This window comes from Schistocerca gregaria, chromosome 1 (assembly GCF_023897955.1).
Source record: "Schistocerca gregaria isolate iqSchGreg1 chromosome 1, iqSchGreg1.2, whole genome shotgun sequence".
Taxonomy (NCBI): Eukaryota; Metazoa; Arthropoda; class Insecta; order Orthoptera; family Acrididae; genus Schistocerca; species Schistocerca gregaria.
Window position 1 is genome coordinate 183,052,064 of NC_064920.1, and position 25,510 is coordinate 183,077,573.

The 25,510-nt window shown below is 38.1% G+C and overlaps 1 protein-coding gene across 7 annotated transcripts in view; it reads right to left on the reverse strand.

Moving 5' to 3' along the window:
- LOC126336369 (calcium-activated potassium channel slowpoke) overlaps positions 1 to 25,510 on the reverse strand; it is a 1,528,406-nt gene that overhangs the window by 95,839 nt on the left and 1,407,057 nt on the right. The gene's annotated exons all lie outside the window — the stretch shown is intronic.

Sequence of the window (25,510 nt, forward strand, 5' to 3'; positions counted from 1 at the left end):
TGAGTGCTGGTAGTTCCTTGGGTAACAGAAGATATGCTGAATTTAACTGATTAAAGGAGAAAATATAAAAATGCAGTAAATGAAGCAGGCAGAAATGAATACAAATGTCTCAAAAATGAGATCGACAGGAAGTTCAAAATGGCTAATCAGGGATGGCTACAGGACAAATGTAAGGATGTAGAGGCATATATCACTATGGGAAGATAGATACTGCCCACAGGAAAATTAAAAAGACATTTGGAGAAAAGAGAACCACTTGTATGAATATCAAGAGCTCAGATGGTAAGCAAGTTATAAGCAAAGAAGGGAAAGCAGAAAGGTGGAAGGAGTATATAGAGGGTCTATACAAGGGTGACGTAGTTGAGGGCAAATCATGCAAGTGGAAGAGGACGTAGATGAAGATGAAATGGGAGATATGATACTGCGTATAGAGTTTAACAGAGCACTGAAAGACCTCACTCGAAACAAGGAACTGAGAGTAGACAAAATTTCATTAGGACTACTGATAGCCTTGGGAGAGCCAGCCCTAACAAAATCACCTGGTGAGCAAGATGTATGAGACAGGTGAAATATCATCAGACTTCAATAAGAATATAATAATTCCTATCACATAGAAAGCATGTGCTGTCAAGTGTGAAAATTACCGAACTATCAGTTTAATAAGTCATGGCTGCAAAATACTAATACGAATTCTTTACAGATGAATGGAAAAACTGGTAGAAGCCAACCCTGGGGAAAATCATTGTGGATGCCACAGAAATGTCAGAACACAACTTATCTTAGAAGACAGATTAAGTAAAGACAAACCTACATTTCTAGTATTTGTCAACTTAGAGAAAGTTTCTGCCAATGTTCATTGGAATACCCTCTTTCAAATTCTGAAGGTGGCAGGGGTAAAACACAGGGAGCGGAAGGCTAATTACAGTTTCTACAGAAACCAGATGGCAGTTGTAAGAGACGAAGGGCATGAAAGGCAAGCAGTGGCTGGCAAGGGATTGAGACAGGGTTGTAGCCTATACCCAGTGTTCTTCAACCTGTATATTGAGCAAGCAGTGAAGGATGTTATACACATGCTGGAAGGAAATCTCTACAGGTTCTGAACTGCACATAATGGGTCTTCTCAAAGTTTAATGACAGTGAATTGGATTTAAACCAGTTATCAATGTAAGTGAAAATTTGACTAGCAGCTATTTCTAAATCTGTATTTGAGTTCCTACTTATTGCACTGTTTTTATTATCTATAAAAAACAAACTTAGCATCTGGTTGGGTCACAGATGAGAGGTAATTAATGTACACAAAAAAAGCATGGATCCAAGATGGAAACTTGAGGAACACCACATGTAATTAATTCCCAGACAGATAAAAACTGACTGCTTGCTGCACAGGTATTTCACAACGACACCATTTGTTTCCTGTTATATAGATAAGACTGAAACTATTTCCCAGCATTGCTGGTGGCACCATAATATTCTTATTGACTTAAGAGAATTCTGTGGTTCGCACCGTCGAAGGCTTTTGACAGGTCACATAAAATGCCAGTAGCCCCTAATTTATTATCTAATTAATTAAGTATATACTCACTGTAAGTGTAAATAGCTTTCTCTATATAAGAACGCTTAAGAAATTCAAACTGTGACTTGGAAAATATATTATTTGCAGTTAGATGCTTACGGAGATGCATGAACACAAAATATTTTTGAGAAATCTGGCAAAAGTGAAATTGGTCAATAGTTTGATGGTATCTCTTTGTCCTCATTCTTGTAAAGATGCTTAACTGCAGCAGATTTTAGCCAGTCTGGAAATGTTCCGCTGATAAAAGCTCAATTACACAAATAACTTAAGATAGAACTCAACTTCCATGAGCATTCTTTGATTAACTTCATTCATATGTTATCATACCCACTGGAATACTTAGATTTTTAAGGATTTTATGATGGATGCTACTTCTCTGGGAGATGTGACTATCACTTCCATTTTACTGAAGCTATTTTTAAAGACTGCTCTGAGATACTCCACTGTACTGTTCACAGAACCTGATAACCTGTCAGTAGCAGAAATGAAGTACTTGTTTAAGAGGTTTGCAACACTACATACACTTGTTATCAAAGTCTCATTTATTTTTAGAACTATCTGTTCCTCTTCCTTTTTGGCCCCACCTGTCTCTGTCTGCACTATATCCCATACAGTTTTTATTTTGTTGCCTGATGTAATTATCTTTTCCTCATAATAAAGCTGCTTCAATTTCTGGATTACTTGTTTCAATATTTTCCTGTATTCTTTGTAATGCATTGCAATTCTAACATCAGAACTGTTCCTGGATAGTAGATATTATCCTTTTTGTGCCACATGATATATTTATTCCTTGTGTAATCCACAATTTATTTTTTGACTTCTGTGTGATTTGAGTTATCTTTAGGGGAAAACAATTTGCAAAGGTGGAGATAACTTTATTTTCCATTTGAGTCGGAAGTGCTGTAAACATTTATCCAGTTCATGTCTTTGAGCAATTTCCTGAATTTCTCAATTTTTGACTTATTTATTACCCTCCTGTACTCGGATTTAATAGATTCTTTATCCTGACAAGTCTCAACATTTAACACAAGATGCTGCAGGTCATGACCAGATAGCCCATTTACTATTGGTTTTGTGATACAATTTTTTCCCCTATATTTGTCTACAAAGATATTATCAATATCAGGCTCAGAGCATTTACATATCCTAATTGCAAAGTTCACAGTAGGAACTAAATTGAATGATAGTGTTACTGACTCAATAATTGTTCACTGACAGAGCTTTCAATAAATCCATATCAAAATCACTAGCAACCACTATTTCCTTGTTTTATACAATGAGAAGGGGCAGCAGAGCTTCCAGATTTTTTATGAAGAGGTTAAAATTTCCTGAAGGTGGTCTGTATATGCCTACAACTGTAAGGGACTTATTATAAAATACTACTTTGCTGCACAAGCTCTTAAGTGCTGCTCTGAGCAATATTTCGTAATATCAGTATTCTTGAAATTAAAATAGTTTTTGTCAAATGTGGCAACTCCTCCTTCCCCCTTATTTTCTTTACAGAAGTAAGAAGCTAACTTGTATCCTGTAACATTTAACATATCTATACCAGTGGCCACATGATGTTCAGAGAGGCAGATTATACCAATTGGTTTGCTCGACTATAATTCTTCAACACAAATAAGCAACTCATTAAGCTTACCCCTTAGTCCTCAAATTTTCTGATGCAATAACGATAACTGATTTTGTGCACTGGCTGAATTACAAATGGAAGAACCCAATTTTCTGCCAATTTTTGCGTATCTCTAGTATTAATCAGAGGCAGTCTGCATGAACTGCCTGTTTTATTAATGTAAATGTATGTCACTTCTACAACTATGCAACAATGAACAGTCACAACTGTAACATAAAATTTCATGGCATGCAGTCTATGATACAATCAATGTGGTTTATTATCCTAGGCATCAGTTTGGATAAAATTACATTGGAGACAGGAAGAGGCATATGAATTGTAGAAGAGAATATTGAAGAATCAAGTTCATAGTTTAAGGATTTGGAGTGAATTTTCTTCACTTAAGTAAAATCTTGTGTGTGTGTGTGTGTGTGGGGGGGGGGGGGGGGGCATTCTCAGTGAATTATTAATAATTAAATAAGAAATATATAGGATTTGATAAATTCAATTTCTTCACTACAATTTGTCTTTTATGGCTTGGGTGAAAACACAAAAAACCTGTGATCATTAGTCAGAGAAGCACTTTTGAATATTTCAGTTTTAAATAAAAGTATACTTGAAGACATTTTGGTGTTACTTTTGAGAACATTCCATTGCAGTGAGAAATCAGCTAGATAGAGCAGAAAATATGTTCAACATTAGGGAAAATGTTTACTAAATTTAGAATGTGTTCCAATTTATTCATACAAGATGCTTTTTTCAACAATTTATTCCATTCTATATATATTTATGGTCACAGAGTGCAGGATTGGTTGTACCCGGGATTTTACTGTGTATACAAACAAATCAGCAAAAATGAACTAGAGGAATATCGGGGAAATGGAAATGTTGTGGCCACATTCATGAAACCATGATTAGGCAGGGATTTTTTTCATAGTGTTCAAGCCAAGTCTGAATTCTCTGGTTTTGTAAGGACAGGGCACTTCTGTAGAATTGGACAGACATATAAAAACAACATGTTAAACTGAAACAGTGATAAATCCAGTTCATGTCCACTAATGGTGTTTTATGGTCAAGTCGTATTACACAAGAGATGTGTGAATATAAGGCACCAGAAATGTTTGAGGTGGAAGTGTAGAGATAAAGTTAAGAACTGACATATCTTTGGTAGGGAAAGTTCAGGGAAAATGTAAATAATTATAGAGTAAATGCGACAAATTGCTGAGTTGCCGAGAACCACCCAAAAAATGAAAAGTTTTCTAGATTTCAAATGAATCCTTTAACTTGATAGAGTACACATGCATATGTGAGCATGTATGTGTATTCTAGCTCATTAAAGGATTCCTCCAAAAGCCAGCATATATTGACTATCTTTTTCGTGCCTGTTGGAGACTCAATGCCATATAACTAAAATTTTGTCTATCTACCAAAGCCAACATGAGGGTTCCTTCTTTGTCTTCTGACAGGCTACTTCTTCAAATTTTTCCAGATACAAAATTGCTACACCTGTAATGAATACATTCCCTATAGCTACACCATCAGTTTTGTCATAGAATTTGTTGTTCCTTTGAATATAAGGAGATGTCAGGCAATGCTTAAAGAGATCTACATATTTTGCTCAGTAATAAGTTGTATCATGATGTTTGGGACAAGATCAATAGTTTAATGTACTGAATCATAGAAGTTGATTCTGCAGTATCAGTTAATAGAAAGAAAAGAGAGTAAATTTCCTGTCTACAGATCTGAGTTGTACCGTTATTAATATTTTGTCTAAGAATGAAACAGACTTGCTTGGGAGAGGAAACTATGTGGTTGTACCTTTTAGAATACCAACAGAACACACTGTCACTAACAATGGAGCTGGAATCTGTTCATTACCTGAACCAGCTGGGAAAACAACAACAACAACACAGAATTAGCCAGGATATTACTTATGAGGAAACCACCTAACCATAACTCATAGGGGAGATGAAACTCCTCAGAAATTTAAATTCTGATAAAGACATTCAAATCCTTCCAACAGATAACAACAATGCTACAGTGGTCATGAAGACTAATACAGTAAAATCCAGTATTTATTAGAACCATAAAATACAGAAAACTTATGGGAGATCCCACAAATTCTGTTCTCAGTATAATGAATAAGCTAATAAAGCTCTGTTTGATTTCTCCCATTGACAAAAGTATCTCACCAAATCAGAAACATTGCCACTAAGAGTGTACAGTTTATGAAGGTTTCACAAGTGGGGGATTCCACTGACATAGGGGCTGTCAAACACTTAGCGATCCTCTTTAAGTTGTAGATAGGAAAAACAGATCTTGTATCAAAGATTGCATTCATTTTATCAAAAAATAAAAATCCTTCTGGCTGAGTCCATGTGATATTATGGTCATTTTTGGTGTATCACTGCTTACTTTATGAGTCACAGCTGGAAAGTATTTTTGCAACGGATAAGGTAGATCTCTTTAAACATTGTCTTATACCAAATGACTTTCAGTGGGACAACAAATTCTATGAGTAAACCGATGGTGTGGCTGTGGGGGAACCCACTCAGTGAACTTGCATAGAATTTTCACAGGGGGGAAAAAAAAAGAAAAGGAGAGAAAAAAAATGAGAAACAGCCCTTCAGATGATGAAGAAGCAGTCATCCTGCTGGCTTCAGTATGGGGATGATACTTTGATTATATGGCCACATGGAGAAAAAGAACTTTCTGAATTTCAAAATTTTTTGATAAGTTGTTGTTGTTGTTGTTGTGGTCTTCAGTCCTGAGACTAGTTTGATGCAGCTCTCCATGCTACTCTAAGCTGTGCAAGCTTCTTCATCTCCCAGTATTGGTGACACCTTGATGCCTCAGAACATGTCCTACCAAGTTGTGCCACAACCTCTTCTTCTCCCCAATTCTATTCAATACCTTCAATTCTAACAAAAAGAGGAAGATAGTGAAATTTCATTTTTACACGAACAGGTAGTTAGAAAAACTGATGAAACTTTAGATCATAAAGTTGCTGGGGGGTGGGGCATGGGAGTAGGGACCAGCAAGAAGGCAGTAGTGATGTAATGAGAGGCATGGCAGATGACTCAGTGGCTACATAAGGGATGCCCACTCACACGGATAGATACTTTCCCAGGCAGAAAAAAGGAGTGATGAAAGCATTAGTAGACTGAACTAAAGGACCCTGTGACCCACAATACTTGGAGAATGAGGTCAATCATTTGGGATCAGCCTTCAGAAAACTAAGAAATTAGTTTCTATAACACTGTGCTCCCCCCCCCCCCCCCCCCCCCTGCGCCCCACTTTCTCCCAGTGAACCATGGACCTTGCCATTGGTGGGGAGAAGGCTTGCGTGCCTCAGCAATGCAGATAGCCTTATCGTAGGTGCAACCACAATGGAAGGGTATCTGTTGAGAGGCCAGACAAACATGTGGTTCCTGAAGAGGGGCAGCAGCTTTTTCAGTAGGTGCAGGGGCAACAGCAGCCGGCATGATTGACAGATCTGGCCTGGTTACATTAACCAAAATGGCCTTGCTGTGGTGCTACTGCCAATAGCTGAAAGTAAGGGGAAATTACAGTCGTGATTTTTCCTGAGGGCATGCAGCTTTACTGTCTGGTTAAATGATGAGGCTATCCTCTTGGGTAAAATATTCCGGAGGTAAAATAGTCCCCCATTTAGACCTCCACGTGGGAAATACTCATGAGGACATTGTTATTAGGAGAAAGAAAACTGGTGTTCTATGGATCGGAGTGTGGAATGTCATCTCCCTTAATCGGGCAGGTAGGTTAGAAAATTTAAAAAGGGAAATGGATAGGTTAAAGTTAGATATAGTGGGAATTAGTGAAGTTCAGTGGCAGGAGGAAAAAGACTTCTGGTCATGTGAGTACGGGATTATAAGTACAAAATCAAATAGGGATAATGCAGGAGTAGGTTCAATAATGAATAAAAAAATTGGAGTGCGGGTAAGCTACTAGAAACAGCATAGTGAATGCATCATTGTAACCAAGATGGTCACAAATCTCATGCCTATCACAGTAGTACAAGTTTATATGCCAACTGGCTCTACAGATGACGAAGAGATTGAAGAAATATATGGTGAGATAAAAGAAATTATTTAGATAGTGAAGGGAGACAAAAATTTAATAGTCATGGCTGACTGGAATTTGATAGTAGGAAAAGGAAGAGAAGGAAACATAGTAGGTGAATATGGAATGGGGGTAGGGAATGAAAGAGGAAGCTGCCTGCTAGAATTTTGCACAGAGAATAACTTAATCATAGCTAACAATGGGTTCAAGAACCATGAAAGGAGGTTGTATACATGGAAGAGGCCTGAAGATATTGGATGATTTCAGATAGCTTATATAATCAAAAGACAGAGATTTAGGAACCAGACTTTAAATTGTAAGACATTTCCAGGGGCAGATGTGGACTCTGACCACAATCTATTGCTAAGAACTGTAGATTAAAACTGAAGAAACTACCAAACGGAGGGAATTTAAGGAGATGAGACTTGGATAAACTGACAGAACCAGAGTTTGTAGAGAGGTCCAGGCAGAGCATTAGGGAATGATTGACAAGAATGGGGGAAAGAAATACAGTAGAAGAAGAATGGGTAGCTTTGAGAGATGAAATAGTGAAGGCAGAAGAGGGTCAAGTAGGTAAAAATATGAGTGCTGGTAGAAATCCTTAGGTAACAGAAGATATGCTGAATTTAATTGATGAAAGGAAAAAATATAAAAATGCAGTGAATGAAGCAGGCAGAAAGGAATACAAACATCTCAAAAATGAGATCTGCAGGAAGTGCAAAATGGCTAATCAGGGATGGCTAGAGGACAAATGTCACGATGTAGAGGCATATATCACTAGGGGTAAAATAGATACTGCCTACAGGAAAATTGAAGAGACCTTTGGAGAAAAGAGAACCACTTGCATGAATATCAAGAACTCAGATGGAAACCCAGTTCTAAGTAAAGAAGGGAAAGCAGAAAGGTGGAAGGAGTAAGTAGAGGGTCTATACAAGGGTGATGTAGTTGAGGGTAATATCATGGAAATGGAAGAGAATGTAGATGAAAATGAAATGGGAGATATGATACTGTGTGAAGAATTTGACGGAGCACTGAAATACCTTGCATAAGAAGTTCTCGGTTTACTTTCTGCTTCAAATTTGGATAAAAATCCAAGCTTTCGATGACTGACTCCAACATCTTTGTCAGGGGTAATACTGACTGTTGTGGACTGGTGAGGCTTCTGCTTTTATAAGCAGTAGATGGCCTCTCATTGGCTGGATGACGTCACGGTGAAAAAGGCGTGTACGGAACTGGCGGTCACTATGTCTATAGATTTTGTTTGCACGCTTTATCCAGCATTGCTTGCAGCGCCATCCATCACAACAGGCGGAGAACTGCAAGGAATATAAGAAGTCTCTATCTGTACTCTTTCTTTATCAATTGCATGCTTCCATGCATTGCTGAGTGCATATCCAGAGTCTCTGTTGAAATTATTTTCACAGAGTCTTATTTCAACTGCTTCCCTGATGGCAGAGTCTCAATAGTTCGAAGCGTGAGCAAGTATTCTTGTTTCATCGAATAAAATCATATGTTAATTTAAAAAGCTGTGCTCAGCCACTGCTGATTTTTCTAGATACCTGTATTTCAGGTGACGCTGATGTTCCACACAATGATCAGCAACAGTTCTTATAGACTGGTCCACATAATTTTTGCCACACTCGCAAGGAATGCTATAATTTCCCAGTACTCTCAGGCCGAGATTATCATTCATGAGTTGCAACATTTACTTAATCTTCCTGGGTGACCGGAGGACTAGTCTGATTCCCTGCTGACTCAGGACTCTACCAATCTTGCTGGCCGTTGCACCACAGAATAGTAGCCGCATGATGTGTTGGTCCTCTTGATCTGTTCGAACAGCGTCCTTCCTAGGTTTCTTCACCAGTGTAGACCCAATATCACAATCAGAATATCCATTTTTTCTTAATACCGTTGTCAGAGCTGGGATGATCCTTGTCCAAAATAGTCCTTGCTCTGTGTACCAAGGTATTCAGCATAGCTCTCTTATGAGCTGGTTGGAGAAAACTATGCGCATTTATATATAAATCTGTATGCGTTGGTTTTCTCTACATAGAATGTCTGTGACGTCCATCTAATTTTTGCTCCACATGCACATCTACGATGGGTAACTTCGCATCCTTCTCCACCGTCAACTGTAAATCTTATGTTCTGATGTATACCATTCAAATGATCAACAAACTGCTGCAGTGCCTCATCGCCATGTGGTCAGATTAAAAATGTATCGTCAACATACCTGAAGAAGCAGGATGGGCATAAGGGAGCACTGTTCAATACCCAATCCTTGTAATCCTCCATGAAAAAGTTAGCTATGGCCAGTGACAGTGGCGAACCCATGGCTGTTGCATCAGTCATTTAATAATATTGTCCACCATACAAAAAATAAGTGGTCGTCAAAGTGTGTTGAAATAATTTCAGTATTTCAGGAAAGAAATGAGCAGCCAAAAGTTTTAACATATCTTCCACCGATATCTTTGTAAACAAAGATATCACATCTAGGCTGATCATGATGTCATTCGGACCTATCCTCATCTGCTTTGTGACGTCAACAAATATTTTTGAGTTATTAATATGATGGCTGCAGTGGCCAACTATAGGTGCTAATGACTTGGTTAAGTATTTTGCCAACCAATATGTAGGAGACCCAATAGCACTAACAATAGGTCTCAACAGGACCCCATCCTTATGGACCTTGGGTGGACTGTATAACCTAGGTGGCATTGGTGCTCTTGGTCATAGATTCTTGACTAGTTCTTCTGGGAGGCCAGAGTTCTTCAGTAGCTCCCTTGTCTTCCTGCAAAGTGCTGCTGTGGGATCCTGTTTAAGAATCCAGTATGTGGTATCTTCCAATAATAGCGCCACTTTCTAATGATAATCGGTAGCATTGAGGATAACTGTGGCATTCCAATTGTTGACTGGTAGCACAACTAACTCTTCATTCTTCCCAAACAATTTAAATGCCAGTTCCTCCACTCTGCTTACATTGGACTTAGGAGGCAGAACCTCACCAGTCCACGACAGTCAGTTTTACCTATGACGAAGATGATAGAGGTAGTCATCGAAAGCTTTGGATTTTATCCAAATTTGATGCGGCAAGTAAACTGAGAACTTTTTATGCAAGGACTTTGGCGCAAAAGACTTCTTAGTCTCACTGAAAGACATTAGTCGAAACAAGGCCCCTGTGAGTAGACAACATTCCATTAGATCTAGTGATAGCCTTGGGAGAGCCAGCGTCAGTGAAGCTCTACCATGTGGTGAGCAAGATGTATGAGACAGGTGAAATGCCCTCAGACTTCAGGAAGAATATAATATTTCTAATCTCAAAGAAAGCAGGTGTTGACAGATGTGAAAATGACTAAAGTATCAGTTTAATAAATCAAGGCTGCAAAATATTAACTCAAATTCTTTACAGACAAATGGAAAAAGTGGTAGAAGCTGACCTCGGGGAAGTTCAGTTTGGATTCTGTACAAATGCTGGAACACGTGAGGCAATTCTGACCCTACGACTTATCTTAGAAGACAGAATAAGAAAAGGCAAAAACCTATGTTTCTAGCATTTGTAGAAACCTTTTGACAATGTTGAATGGAATACTCTCTTTCAAATTCTTAAGATGGCACGAGTAAAACACAGAGAGCAAAAGGCTATTTACAATTTATACAGAAACCAAATGGCAGTTATAAGAGTCGAGGGGCATGGAAGGGAAGCATTGGTTGGGGAGGGAGTGAGACAGGGTTGTAGCCTATCCCTGATGTTATTCTATCTGTATATTCAGCAGTAAAGGAAACAAAATAAAAATTTGGAGTAGGAATTAAAATCCACAGAGAAGAAATAAAAACTCTGAGGTTTGCCAGTGATACTGTAATTCTGTCAGAGACAGCAGAGGACCTGGAAGAGCAGTTGAACATAATGGACAGTGTCTTGAAAGGAGGATATAAGATGAACACCAACAAAATCAAAACAAGGATAATGGAATGTAGTCGAATTAAATTGGGTTATGCTGAGGGAATTAGATTAGGAAATGAGACACTTAAAGTAGTAAATGAGTTTTACTATTTAGGGTGCAAAATAACTGATGTTGGTCAAAGTAGAGAGGACATGAAATGTAGACTGGCAATGGCAAGGAAAGTGTTTCTGAATAAGAGAAGTTTGTTTACATTGAGTTAAGTGTCAGGAAGTCGTTTCTGAAAGTATTGTACAGAGTGTAGCCATGTATGGATGTGAAACGTGAACGATAAATAGTTTATAGAAGAAGAGAATAGAAGCTTTCGAAATGTGCTACAAAAGAATGCTGAAGATTAGATGGGTGGATCACATAACTAGCGAGGAGGAATTGAACATAACTGGGGAGAAGAGAAATTTGGGGCAGAACTTGACTAGAAGAAGGGATCGGTTGGTAGGACATGTTCTGAGGCATCAAGGGATCACCAATTTAGTACTGGAGGGCAGTGTGGAGGGTAAAAACCATAGAGGGAGAGATGAATACACTAAGCAGATTAAGAAGGATGTAGGTTGCAGTAGGTACTGGGAGATGAAGAAGCTTGCGCAGGGTGGAGTACATGGAGAGCTGCATCAAACTAGTCTCTGGTCCGAAACCGTAAAAACAACAACAACACTTTTGTTTTCACAAGATTTAATAATTACTGTGCACGATGTTCAGAGAGGCCACAGAAACTCAACAACACAAAAGCAGTTTCGAAGGATTGAAATTAGACAAGCTGAGGGCCCTAGTGCTAAATAAAACAAACAGCGCCTACTCTTCCCCTGTACAAGCTCCACAGGATGCATCGGCACAACTCTATGATCTTAGGCAGTGGTCTGATGTCACGAATCATTCACTGAGTGGATACATGAAAACAGTTTAGCTTGTTGAGTTTGTTTTGTGTCTGTAACAGCTTTCTGCTTTGTTAAAACCTACAATGGAGTCTCCAGCAGTGGAAGACGAAATGTTAGGAAGAGGGTAATGCCTTGGATCATGGCCTTATGCCCATAAATCAAATATCAGCAACATCACAAATGAAAGCCTACATTGAGCAATTGCCTCTTTAGCCATTCCTTCTACAATATAATTATCTGAAGTTTTGGCTGTATTAATGTAAAATTTGCCTATTTAATAAATATTTATGTGAAATATTGGAAAGGGAACCACTCACCTATAGCCGCATATAATAAATAACAACACTTACACTAGCTTTTTGCTCTTTTTCTAACAAAATTATACACATTCACACAAATAGCCACAAAGACACCCAAACACGTACTTAGGCAGCTGCAGTGAGACTCATTATTGTTTACTGATAACAGCTGACTGGACTGATGGAATCTGAGAGGTGGGGGTGGGGGGTGGGGGGGAGACAACAGGCAAGGAGGCAGTAGTGGGGTAATGTGAGGCATGACAGTGACTCAGTGGCTATGCAAAATGATGAAAGTAGTTCAGAGGGTAGAGCATATAAGGGATGGAGAGGGGGTGGGGACTCCATCAGACAATGTTCGGCGACTCCTGAGTTGGTAGGCTGCTGTAATTTGGTGTCCTGTTGGTGTTCTTGGCAACAATCTTTGACAGTACACACCATCTGACTTCATACATTGGCAGTGTGTGAGGTAGACCCCAAATTTCTGTAATCCGAGGTTGTGTTTGATACTAACAAGCAGTGACTATGTTTTAGTTGATGGGTGGCAGACTGTCTCCACTTGGTGTTTCCTGAAAATTTGTATTATCCTTCCAGATAATGTGCCATGAAACGGAAAAAATTCAAACTGCATCCTCCTGAGGTTCCACTTCAGTTTCCCCTGGTTGTACAGTTGGTGTATGACATTATTAAATTCATTATGGTATTAGTCTTGTGGACTTTAGAACTATGATACGGTTTAGACTGGACTATATTTGAGAATACAGACTTGAGATAGCTTGCACTGTTCCTAGGAGGATCTTACATATCTTGTCACGAATAGCCTGTATTGTATTCAAACTCCATGGGATGCAACATATTGCAGTACGAAATCACAGAATTACAATTTCAGCAGTTCAGTTGAAATGGATGCACAATAATGTGTCAAATTGTGGAAAGATGGAGCATCTTTGTTTGATCTTACGCTGTTAAAAAGTCAATTGTACCAGAGAATTTGAGGTATTTAGATAATTCCCCACGTTAATCTCATCGAATACTGGCCCCAATTACACTTCATTCAAACAACGCTGCAACATGTAGCTTTTAAAAAACTATTTACTAAAACTTATCTATGCCAATAAATTTTAAAATATAAAAGGCATTAAAGTAACACAATAAATGAATTTAAATGATAAAATATGGAGTTCTTTACACAAAGAAATTGTTATATAAAAGTGTTGTATACGTCATCAAAATTGAATAAGTGTTTTAAAAGTTTATTTCCTGGTTACTTATTGAGAAGTTGGTGCAGTTCTCACTGAGGCAATACAATGTGAAATGTGATTTGCAGTACATCATGTTGCAATAAAGGTCGCATGACATGACTTTTTTAGTGTGTTAAGTCCCATAGTGCAAAGAGCCATTTGAACCATTTGAACAGGTGAATTGGTCACAGCAAATGTTTGAGAATATGCCTGGTGGTTTACTTGCATGAAATATCACAATAAATATGGGAAGTAGAAAAAATGTAAAAAATAATTGTTTTTAATCTTTTACATGTTGCTGTTGCTGTTGCAGTCTTCAGTCCTGAGACTGGTTTGATGCAGCTCTCCATGCCATACAGTAAAGCTGCATGCCCTCCAAAAAATTACAGCTGTAGTTTCCCCTTGCTTTCAGCTGTTCACAGTACCAGCACAGCAAGTCCGTTTTGGTTAGTGTTACAAGGCCAGATCAGTCAATCATCCAGACTCTTGCCCCTCCAATTACTGAAAAGGCTGCTCCCCCTCTTTAGGAGCCACATGTTTGTCTGGCCTCTCAACAGATACCCCTCCGTTATGGTTGCACCTACGGTTCAGCTATCTGTATCGCTGAGGCACGCAAGCCTCCCCACCAATGGCAAGGTCCATGGTTCATGGGGTGGGGGTGGGGGGGGGGGGGGGATCTTTTACATAAAAAGTAAAATGTTTACTGAGCAACTAAGTGGAGGCGAGGATGTAGATATGCTTAATGAAAATAAAACAATTTTTTTCAAGGAACTTCTGATGAGTCACTATTTGTGTCATATGATATAGTTGCATGAACCAACAAGATCATCCTGCTGCACTGGACAATATGATAGAGAAACATTTTGGTGCCAAATCACTATTGTCCCAATATGAACCAGTTAAGTTGCTTCAACCACTTTTCTCTGTGGTCTATCAATGCAGGTTGCTTCTATGTCATGTCGTGAGTTGCATAATGTATCGTCTCACATATTGTGTCAAGCCAGTGCGAACCAAATCTTAATCAGTGGTACTTTTGTTGATTATTTTTGTTAATAATCAATAGAATTTCCTCAAATGTTTTTAGATTTTTAAATTCTTGATTTTTAATTTTCAGGTTTAGCTGTTATATTAACAAAAGTACACACTCAACGAAAGAAGCTAAGCACACAGAAGGAGAGGATTGATACAGGGTGGCGCAGGGAAACGGGAAATTTCGAAATAATGTCATTTCCATGAATAAATTCATAAAACTAGTAATTTATTCACAAAAGTGAATGTATTCAGTATGCCATTATTCAGTATGTCTTCACAATCAAAATGTCCAAAAGTGTCTCTTTACTTTTTAAAGATGACATCGGAAAGACATGTTCCTATTCGGCATTCACACTCTAACAGCCTGTTATGAAAACTCTGGAATGCGCGGTGTAGCAAATCTTGGGGAATGGCAGTGATTTTGTTTTCAATGTTCTCCTTCAGTTCATGGATTGTTGCAGGACGTGTATGGTACACCTTGCCTTTAGGATATCCCCACAGGAAGAAGTCACACACACTAAGATCAGGGGATCTCGCAGGTCATGCAATGTCACCGTTACGTGAAATAATGCATCTTCCAAACAATTGATGAACTGCTGCCATCGATTGTCGAGCAGTGTGTGATGTGGCTCTGTCCTGCTGAAACCACATGTTTTCGACATTAAGATTAAGCTCGTACAGTCGCGGTGTAAAGAATGTTTGAAGCATTTCAACATCTCGAGCAGATGTTACTGTAACTGCACTACCATCCTCACGCTCAAAAAAATAAGGGCCAATAACACCATGACAGGATACAGCACACCATATTGTGACCTTGGCACTATGTAGTGGTCGCTGGTGAAACTCACAAGGATTGTCCTGTGCCCAATAACGAAAATTCTGTTTGTTCATGAATCCGTTCAGGTGGAAATGGGGTTCACCTGATATCCACAAGTTACCAAGGAAATTCGCATCCTCATTGATTTTAGCCAATATCTGGCTACTAAACTCCATACGTGACGCTGGGTCTCGTTCATGTAAGTGTTGCATAATCTGCAACTTATAGGGATGGAAGTCTAATTCGCGCAGTATTCTTTGTAAGCTTCATCGCTTAATCCCTAGCAAAGATGTATGCTGTCGAATGGAGCGGCGAGGACTTCTCTTGACTGCATCTCTAGCAGTTCTCTGGGATATGTACCATTGGAATACCAACTGGATGTTTCTTTTTCAAGGCAGATCCTGTTTCTTCAAAACTACGCACCCATGTTGTAATCGCATGTGCAGATGGGACACGTCCACGAGGTCCAAGCTGGTAATGCTGTCGAAATGCTCTCTGCGTGGCAGTCGCACTGTCACCATTTTTGTAAAACGCTCTCACAGCTACTGCATGTTCCGCACTAGTCCAATTCTCCACGATTACTAAATGGCAATGCGTTCACATCAATTGTGCAAAGTTTCTAACATCTGCTAGCGCTACAGTGCTGCCAACTGTAATGTTCAAAATTTCCTGTTCCCCTGTGCCACCCTGTACTTCATAGGTTGAGAGGATACATGATGTTATTTGAGTAATTATAAAATCAAGAACTTGGAAGTAAGAGCCCACTTATCAGTATAATTTTCTATCCCCTCTGGCCTGGATGCATGCACTGATTCAGTTCAGAAGAGTGTCATAAAGCCATTGAATCCCCCTCTGCAGCAAACTGGCCCACAACTATTCTTAACTGGTCCTTGATATCTTGGATACTGATACTGAATTCAAATTGGCATCAATGTTATTTTTACACATGTTCTATCAGGGACAGATCTGGGGATCTTGCTGGCCATGAGTGTACCTCAGCATCATGCAGACCATTCACAGACATACCTGCCATATGTGGTCAAGTGCTGTCTTGTTGAAAAATGGCACCATAATGCTGTTATGCAAGAGGTAAACATGAAGATGCAGGACGTTTATGACGTACCTTACTGGCTATCAGACATGACTTGAAATCATATTCAATGGTTTCCCATACCATGATGCCAGGATTAACAGCAATGAGCCTACCCAAAACACTGGAAAAATTGGAGCTCTCCCTAAGTTGTACTGTACTTGCTGATGGTGGTCATCCAGGATAATGCAGAATTGCAATTCATTGCTGAATGTAATGTGATGCCATCCATCAGCAGTTCCTGCTTCCTACCACAGTGACACTTCAAATACAGCCATTTGTTTTGTGGTTTTAATGGCAGCCTACACATGGGACAGCAGTTCCCTAGTCGGTCTGTTGCTAGTCTCCTACCTATCTGCAGGGTAACACAGAATGTCACAGGGAGTTCAGTATTTGTTGTTGAATGGCAGGGGCAAATGTGAAAGTGTTGTGATATGCTTGGTGCACAATACAGTTAACTTCCCATGCAGTGATCAGATATGATAAACAGAACTTTACAATGAGTATGCCAGCCCTCACACTCTCATGCAGGTCACTGTCACATCTGAATGCCCTGCAAATTCAGATATTATACAATTCAACCATGGAGACTCACAATGAGGCCCTTTTAAACTGTGCCAGCAGCCAATAACACTGTCTCACGCAGAAATGCAGCATCTCCATTTCCTTCACAGTGATCACTCAACATTTGACATTGTTCACCTTACTGGATTAGTTACATGTTTCATAAATCATATGAATGAGTCTTTTAGTGAAATAATGTTGAATGAGTCTTTTATTGAAATAATGTTGAATGAGTCAGTTTACAGGGTATTATACATGCTTATTGTTAACGTTGTTTTGTTTTAAACATACAGAATATCAGCTTTTAAGCAGAAATTTATCAATGGAGTAGAAGAAGTCATCCAGGAGAAATTATTTTAAGTTGGATTCAAAACTTGCTTTACTACGTGTCAGACATTTTACGTAATTGTGTAAATGATCAAAGGTTTTTGTCTCTGCATATGAACTCCTTTCTGAGCCACTGGAAGCTTTAATAATAGGTAATAAAGGTCATTTCTCCCTCTAGTGTTGTAGGTATGGACATCACTGTTCTTCTCAAATTGTGATGGATTATTTATGATGAGTTTCATTACAAATAAATTTATTGTGGCAATACAGTTAAAATACCTAGCTTGTTTAACCCTCAAGTGGTTGCACCAATTTTTGTAACACCAGTGGGAGTTTATTTTGGCCTTTTAATTAATAGAAACACAAATTTTAATATTTGGCATTTATTACTTCTGAAGATACAGTTACAAAATCTAATTAAAGAATCCTAGTTTTTCATTTAACAATATATTTCTAACACACAGGATAACATTAAACCACATTTGACCTGCATTTATTTCTCAGTACATGTTACTCATACAGCATTTATTGGATTATACTCTCTGTATTGAACATTACTATATTGTTTCTACATAAAAACAAAGTTTATTCATCCTGTTCCTCTACCTCATCCACAGTACTACATGCACACTTTTCACACACAACTGTGGAATGCTTGTTGCATGCAAACATCTTACCCTGACTGCAATGACTTGTGGTGACAACATTGTTTTTTCTGCCACACATAACGCAACTACTCTTCTTTTTGTTTCGAGGTTCTTCTGCTCCTTGAGGTTCTTGCAATTTACAAGGCACCAAAAATATTTTGAGATCATTTGGAAGCATCAAAATGTGGGATCTTGTAATTAAATGATCTTTCATAAGTTTTTGGGACAGCTCTTTCAAAAATAGCCTTCTTATTTTTTGGGGGGTTTTCTACATTGCAGTGAAACAGTATTTGGGCATACCAGCAATGTTTTGTAAAGCGAACCATACAGCCATCATCCACCTCCTTGTTACTCATGCACCAGAATATCTACTGCACATTTGGTTGACTGTGTCAACCCCTACTTTTGTCATGTTGTAGTCCATGATAATGTGTGGTTTATTGGTATTCTCATCAACTGTGTCTTCACTGTGAATGGTGCTAAGCAGAATGACACATTTGTATCTTTTGGGCACTTATGACACCAGTGTAATATCTTTCTCGTATCCAAACAGTGAGGACCCAATGTTCCTGGATTTCAGAGGCAGGAATTCCAGAGGGATTTCCATTTTATTTTTCTTCAGAGTTCCAATGCATGCGATGTTTCTCTGCAAAAGTAATACTGTCAGTGCGTAACTGGTATACCAATTATCAAAAGTAATATTCTGATTTGATCCCAGCAGAGGTTCCCCAGAGGTTGCACAATATTGTACAGTTTATTTGGCACCTTGTAAGGACCATCAGGCTGAGTTCTACAGTACAGCTCAACATATGCTGTATAGAATGTTTTGGCATCACAAATAGCAAAGACTTTCAAGCCATACTTCGCTGGTTTGTTCGGTATGCACTGAACAAATGAACATCTTCCTCTAAAATGTGTCAGCATCTCATCTATGGTTACAAACACTCCCAAACTGTAGCTTTCCTTACAACTGGTGACAAATTTATCTAAATATGACTTGATTGCTGCTAATTTGTTTCTCTTGTGTCTTTGTGTTCTTGTCGACTTGTCATCAAATTTCATGCTTCTAAGAAGAAATAAGAACTGTCTGTACGACATGCAAGCTCTAAGGATCTTCATACCAGTGCCATCTTTACTCCAAAGTTCTTCAACATTTGTTTTATTTCCAATCAATATAAGGATTCCAATGCATATATCTCTTCCTTAGAAGTTTCTTTCATGTCTCTCTCTCTAGAATAGACGTTCTGCAGTACTACATTTCTGGTATGCAAATTGGTGTATTCCACAAATGAATCAATCATATCTGCACTAACAACCTTATTGAATGCTGTCATTTCTTGTTTAATACCCTTAGCAGACCTCTTTGGACCAGGTAGAATTTTTATTACATTTTTTTTGTGGCCGTTTTTGCTGTTTTGGCTCTTACACTTTCCTTAGACCACTTAGTTTTGCCATCTTTATCAACAAAGTACCCACACATAAAATCAAAATTATTGTCACCATCTTCTTCATCTTCATGACATTATGTTTTCTCTTCAGTATGTGTATGTCCTCCTCCCTCTAAAGGATCTACTACTGTTTCTGATTCACTGTTGTGATCACAAACTACTATTTGTTCTTCTTCTCTGTCAGACCAGTCAAATTCAGAACACTTCATGTCATCTGAACCTTCATTTAGAAGCCTTTCAATCTCCTCCTCTGATAACCCTTATTTGAAAATGGCCCTAAAAGTATAAATAAAAGCAGAACATAGTAGCTAGTGAAAGATTTTAATCCAAAATAAAGACAGTATTCACAATTACTATAAAAAGACTTACATCACAAGTCACGTGGCTGACTCTGTACACCAAACTTATCACGGACTAAAATAAGCCGCAATTGTTGTCAATGTGCAAGCACTACAAATACAGCAACAATACAAGTGACCAACAGAGATCCAATTTAAGATAAGTGGAACTGCCAGCACTGCAACAATGCTTTTAAAAAAATTTGGAGTTGAAAAGTGAACTCTGGTTGACTCAATCAATCAATGAGAACACTCAAGGGTTAATAGGTACATATGTGACATCTATAGGTGAACACCACAAATTACTCTTACTGCTCACTTTTCTGCAATCAATACTTTCGTTTTAAGTGGCGAGTTACCCGAGAAAATTATTCCATAGGATATTGTTGACTTCAGGAGGTTAATTTGTTTGCTAACATATTGGAAATTATTTGAAGAGCAAAAGTAGCTGAACTTCTTTGAGAAGCTCAGTAATATGGTTCTCCCATTTCAAGTTTGCATCAATATCTAGACTCAAAAATTTGTAGCATTCTGCCTTATTTACTGACTTGTTCATGTGGTACATGATTCTATCTGTTGTACAGTACTGAATATAGGGTTTCTTTTTTCTTTCTTTTTTTTAATTTAGAGAAGTTCACTTTCTGAGAACCATTTTATAGTTCTTTGTAAAATATCATTTACCATCTCTTCTGTTGCTTTCTTTGTAATGGGATTGATTATAACATTAGCATCCACTGCAGAAAGTACCAGTTCTGGTTGTTGAATGTTAAGTGAAAGGTCATTCAAATACAGTGAAAGGTCATTCAAATACATAAGGAATAGGAGTGGCTAGAAACTGAAGCCTGCAGGATTCCCTTTGTGATCTCTCCCCAGTCACTAAAATTTCCTACCCCTGTGACACTGCTGAATTATTCAGCACAACCTTCTGCATTCTGTTTTATTAAGTATGATTCAAAACAGCTGTGCATAAGATCACCAGTTCCATAAAACTTGTGTTTTTCTAAAAGAGTAACATGAACTACACAAACAAATATCTTGAGATGATCTCAAGGTGATATGATTTTAAAAATATTTTTAGTATTATTCATAACTCATTGGGTATGATAGATGTAATTTCAGATTATAAACCAATGTGACAGCTGTAAGTCTGCTGTTCTCATGGTTCGTTCAAATACTGGTATGTGCATACAAGCCTAAAGGACAATAGCATAGGTGGCCTCAACAAAGGGTTTGTCTGCCCCATGTTTAGTGCTCCAAGCAGCAGCAGTCACTCTGCGAGTCCTTGGCACAGTGTTGCAGTAGATGGTTATATGGGTCATTTGGGAGACGTTGACTTGATTGGTATTATATGGATGATAAGAAGGTTTTTCAAAACAGTATTTGCTTGTGCAAAATAGTCCAAGGTTTTACTAAATTATTGGGCAGATAATCCAGTTAAAGACAGTGAAATATAGTTTTTTGTTAAGTTTAATTATAATGGAGAAGGTTATTAGTAAAATAAACAAACTCATTCATATGATAGTTAAATTCAATTTCCCATTCTGTGCTGCAACCAACTTCAGCATAATGTTTGACTCCCAATATCTTTTTGTCCCTACTATTAAATTTTGTTGTGGGTCATGAAATGTCCTCAAACTCACTGATTCATTTATGTGAAAACTGGCATTTTTAGAATCCTGTCCTCTCTTGGATAAATTTCTGCAGATGGCCATGCAGTGAAGTTACTAAATGTTATGTGTGATGTGAGTAATGGCTGCCTTATATTGTGGGTTTTACTTTTGATGAAGTTGGTGGAAGGGTTAAGATGCAAACGATTTTGCAGTGGAATCAGTTGCAGGTTATAGGACTCTTGGGGTAAAGGTGCTAATCTGGGTATATTGCTGGCTTTGGACATTATGTTTCAGTGGTTCGACAGACGACAGCAAGCTGTTGCAGATCACACAGAGAAGTTGTGTCTGGGATGAATAACCTTATTTCTCTCCTTAACAGAAGAATAAATCCTTTTTGATATTTGTTTTATGGGATTAGGCCATGGCCCAAGACACAGCAGAAACACAAATTCTAGCCTTGACAGTCTGCATTTTATGATCAAAAGACTATTTTGATGAACTGAAAGATTGGACAGAAAAGGGTAACAATGGGAATCCACCCCGGGTGTTTGAAAGGAGGAGTTGGGCTGTTGCTGGAGAAAATAGGAACTGCCACGGTTTTTTATAGATAAGGACAGAAGAACAATTGTTGAGGAGGAAACTGTGACAATCTTTATGGATATAGGTACAGCTTTACAAGCAGAAACATTTATTCATGTTTTTCTGAAAAAAACTTTAGTTACTGATATTACTAATATTGCTTAACATTATGCAGACACACTCAGAGACCTACTAAAAATTAACATAAACATTAAAATACTTTCCTATTAATATAATTTTTCAGTTTATTTCTGCTTACCTGATGCAACAATAACAGGAAATAGGGTAAGGCAACTAAGTACACAAAGTAATATCTGACTTCAAAGGTTATCTCACAATAGTAACTCTTTGTTCTATTATCAAGTTTGCCATCAAATGCTGCATTCAGCTAAAATAATTTTTCCATGACCTACCTTACTGTCAGCTGCAATGTGTAAGAAATGTGAAATGACATGTGTAGTTGAATGTTGCCTCTTGTGACAAACTCATGACGACTCTATAAAGTAACACATCATTTGGAAGTTATGTTAGTAGCAAATTGTAACATATGATTCTAAGATATAAAATAAATTTCACTGCTGAGAATAATTTCATAATGTGAAATGAATTATCCTTTTCATGGCTACAGGCGTACATATATGCCCAGCAGGTAGAAAGTCCAGATGGCTATGAGTGTAAATGTACACACAGTGGGTGGGAAATCCAGATGGCTACGGGCATTCGTGTACACTTGGCAGGTGGAAAGTACAGATGACTAATAGCAATCATATATGCCAGAACCTGTGGGCAGGTAGACATATACATTAGAATGGCTACTTGCTGTTGTCCACATTCCTGACAATAGGGTCATTATCTGGTCTTCTTTGTAATGTAGGAAAGTGTTTTACTTTTCTCCTCCCCTGGGCCCTTTCTGCTTATGTGTCTTTGGCCAGTCCTCTTTTCGCTTCTGGTGATATGACAGCATTCACATGCATAGCCTTTGCCATTTTGGGACCCAATTTATAAGACAAATAGATAATGGATATTCTTATGAACAGTGGTGACGAAGATTATAGTGATATTTCAGAGCTTTTCTTTTGACGAAGAGATGGATGCATCTGGATGTATTGCTGAATCCTTGACATCATGGACAGAAGATTCTGCCTCTGAAGATGGAAAAGATGATGAAGTAATTGAAACTTCATCAGAAAAAGAAAGTATGATTAGACGGAGAATCATCCAGTGATGAAACGACATCATTTTGTGAACACATTTAGTGGGTTAAAAGCAGACTTTGCAGAGTCAGCAAGCCATTTAGATTTTTTTTGTACTCATGCCCATGGAATTTGTTTCTGCCATCTGTACACAGACCAATAATTATTATAAATTTGTTATTGAAAAAATGACGACAGTACCCAGGAGATTAGCACACTGGAACCATATAGGGCCAGCAGAATTGTGTTGTTTCCTAGTGTGTTCTCTGCTTATTCCCAGAAGTAAAAACATTAGAAGCGAATAAATATTGGTAGACAGATTCTTTGCTTCAAACACCAATACTTTCTAACATAATGGCCAGTGACTGGTACAAGCTGATCCTGCATTTATTGCACTTCAGTGACAATTCTATCACATCTCAAGACATTCTCGTAAAAATACCTCTCATTGTAGATCTTACAAAAAATAACCCATTGAAAACCTAGTGATCAACAAAAGTCTGCTACTTTTCAAAGGAAGTCTCTAATTTAAGCAGTACATAACAAATGAATGTAGCCATTTTGGCATTAAAATTCTCATCCTTTGTGACAAACAAACCAATTATAAAACTTCCTGGCAGAAACTTCCTAGATAGGAGACAAGATACTGGCAGAAGTAAAGCTGTGGTACTGTGCTTGAGTCGTGCTTCGGTGGCTCAGATGGTAGAGCACTTGCCCACGAAAGGCAAAGGTCCCGAGTTCGAGTCTCTGTCGGGCACACAGTTTTAATCTGCCAGGAAGTTTCATATCAGCGTACACTCCACCGCAGAGTGAAAATCTCATTCTTGGAACCAATTATATTTTGGATTATATTGTCTACACTGGTGCTTCCACAGAAATAGAATCTGGAAATGCTGACTGGGGAAAAATCAGGCAATGTTGTTGTGAGTTTCTTATAACCATACCTTAACAAAGGTCATACCATTTATTTAGATAATTGGTATTCAAACCCCCGACTTATTCCTGGGGTTCCATGATAAATGTACAAATGCCATTGGAATAGTACGCAAAAATGGGAAACATCTGCCACCATTGCCAGACAAGATGAAAAATGGGAAAATACAGTTCAAGTCCTGTGGAGCATTACTGACACTAAACTGGATGGACAAGAAAGAAGTCTGCATGCTATCCACTGTAAATGAAGACAGAGGAAAAAGAACATAAACTGAGCCAAAACAAGCTGAAGCTGTAATAAGTCAATGGGTGCAGTTGATAAGACAGACATGTTAGCTTCTGTACAGTGCATCTGAAAGACAATCAAGTGGTACAGGAAAGTATTCTTTCATTTGACTGACTTGTGTGTGCTTAATGCAAAATCTGGAAATAATCCCCCAGTTGCAATTTTCAAGGTCAAATGTGTACAAGTGCGATCCCATGGACAACCAAAGAAGAAAGTCCCTTCCAACTGAAGAATAAAGAAGGACTTTACCCAGGGTTCCTAGTAGCAACAGAGGAAAACGAGATTCCCCAGAGATGCTGTGTTGTATGCACTGCTTATTCACAATGAAAAATGACATGCATTAGATGCAAAAAGTGTAATGTGGTTCTCTGCATGGTGCCATGTTTCAAAAAATATCACACACAAAAGAAATATTAGGATGTTTCAGTAACTGTGTACATTTCAAGTAAGGGAAAGTAAAAAATAAAAATAAAAAACAAACAAGTAAATAAAAGAAAAAAAGAAGGTTTTTAACTCAGCCAGTGGTAGTCCAAAGCCTGCGTCAAAAATGAGAATGGGAAACAACTAAAGTAAACTGCACGGAATGTGACCATCTGAAAAAGAAAACAGTGAGCAAGAAGAAGGTAGACATTTACTATCTGATTTCTTACTTGGAGAATTGAATTTTGGCATTAATTACAAATGAAGCCAAGGGCCTACCACAAAATGAGTTACCCAGATATATTCTTTGTTTAAGTCTGAGTCTGGGTACGTGACACAATTTGGTTTAAATTTCTGTAATTATTTTTTGTTGCAGATAGTAGGAAGAATTGTCCGAGATTTGGGTGTTTTTGATACGTACTACTCACTTTAAAACTATACACGTTGAAACACATTCATTCGATGTTAATGAAATATTAATGTGTTGTAGACACAAACATTGACAGTGTAAGTATCAAGTTACTAGAATTACTATTAAAAAGTTCTGATCATTTTTCTAAATCAACTGTTTTTCAACCCGTAATAAACACATA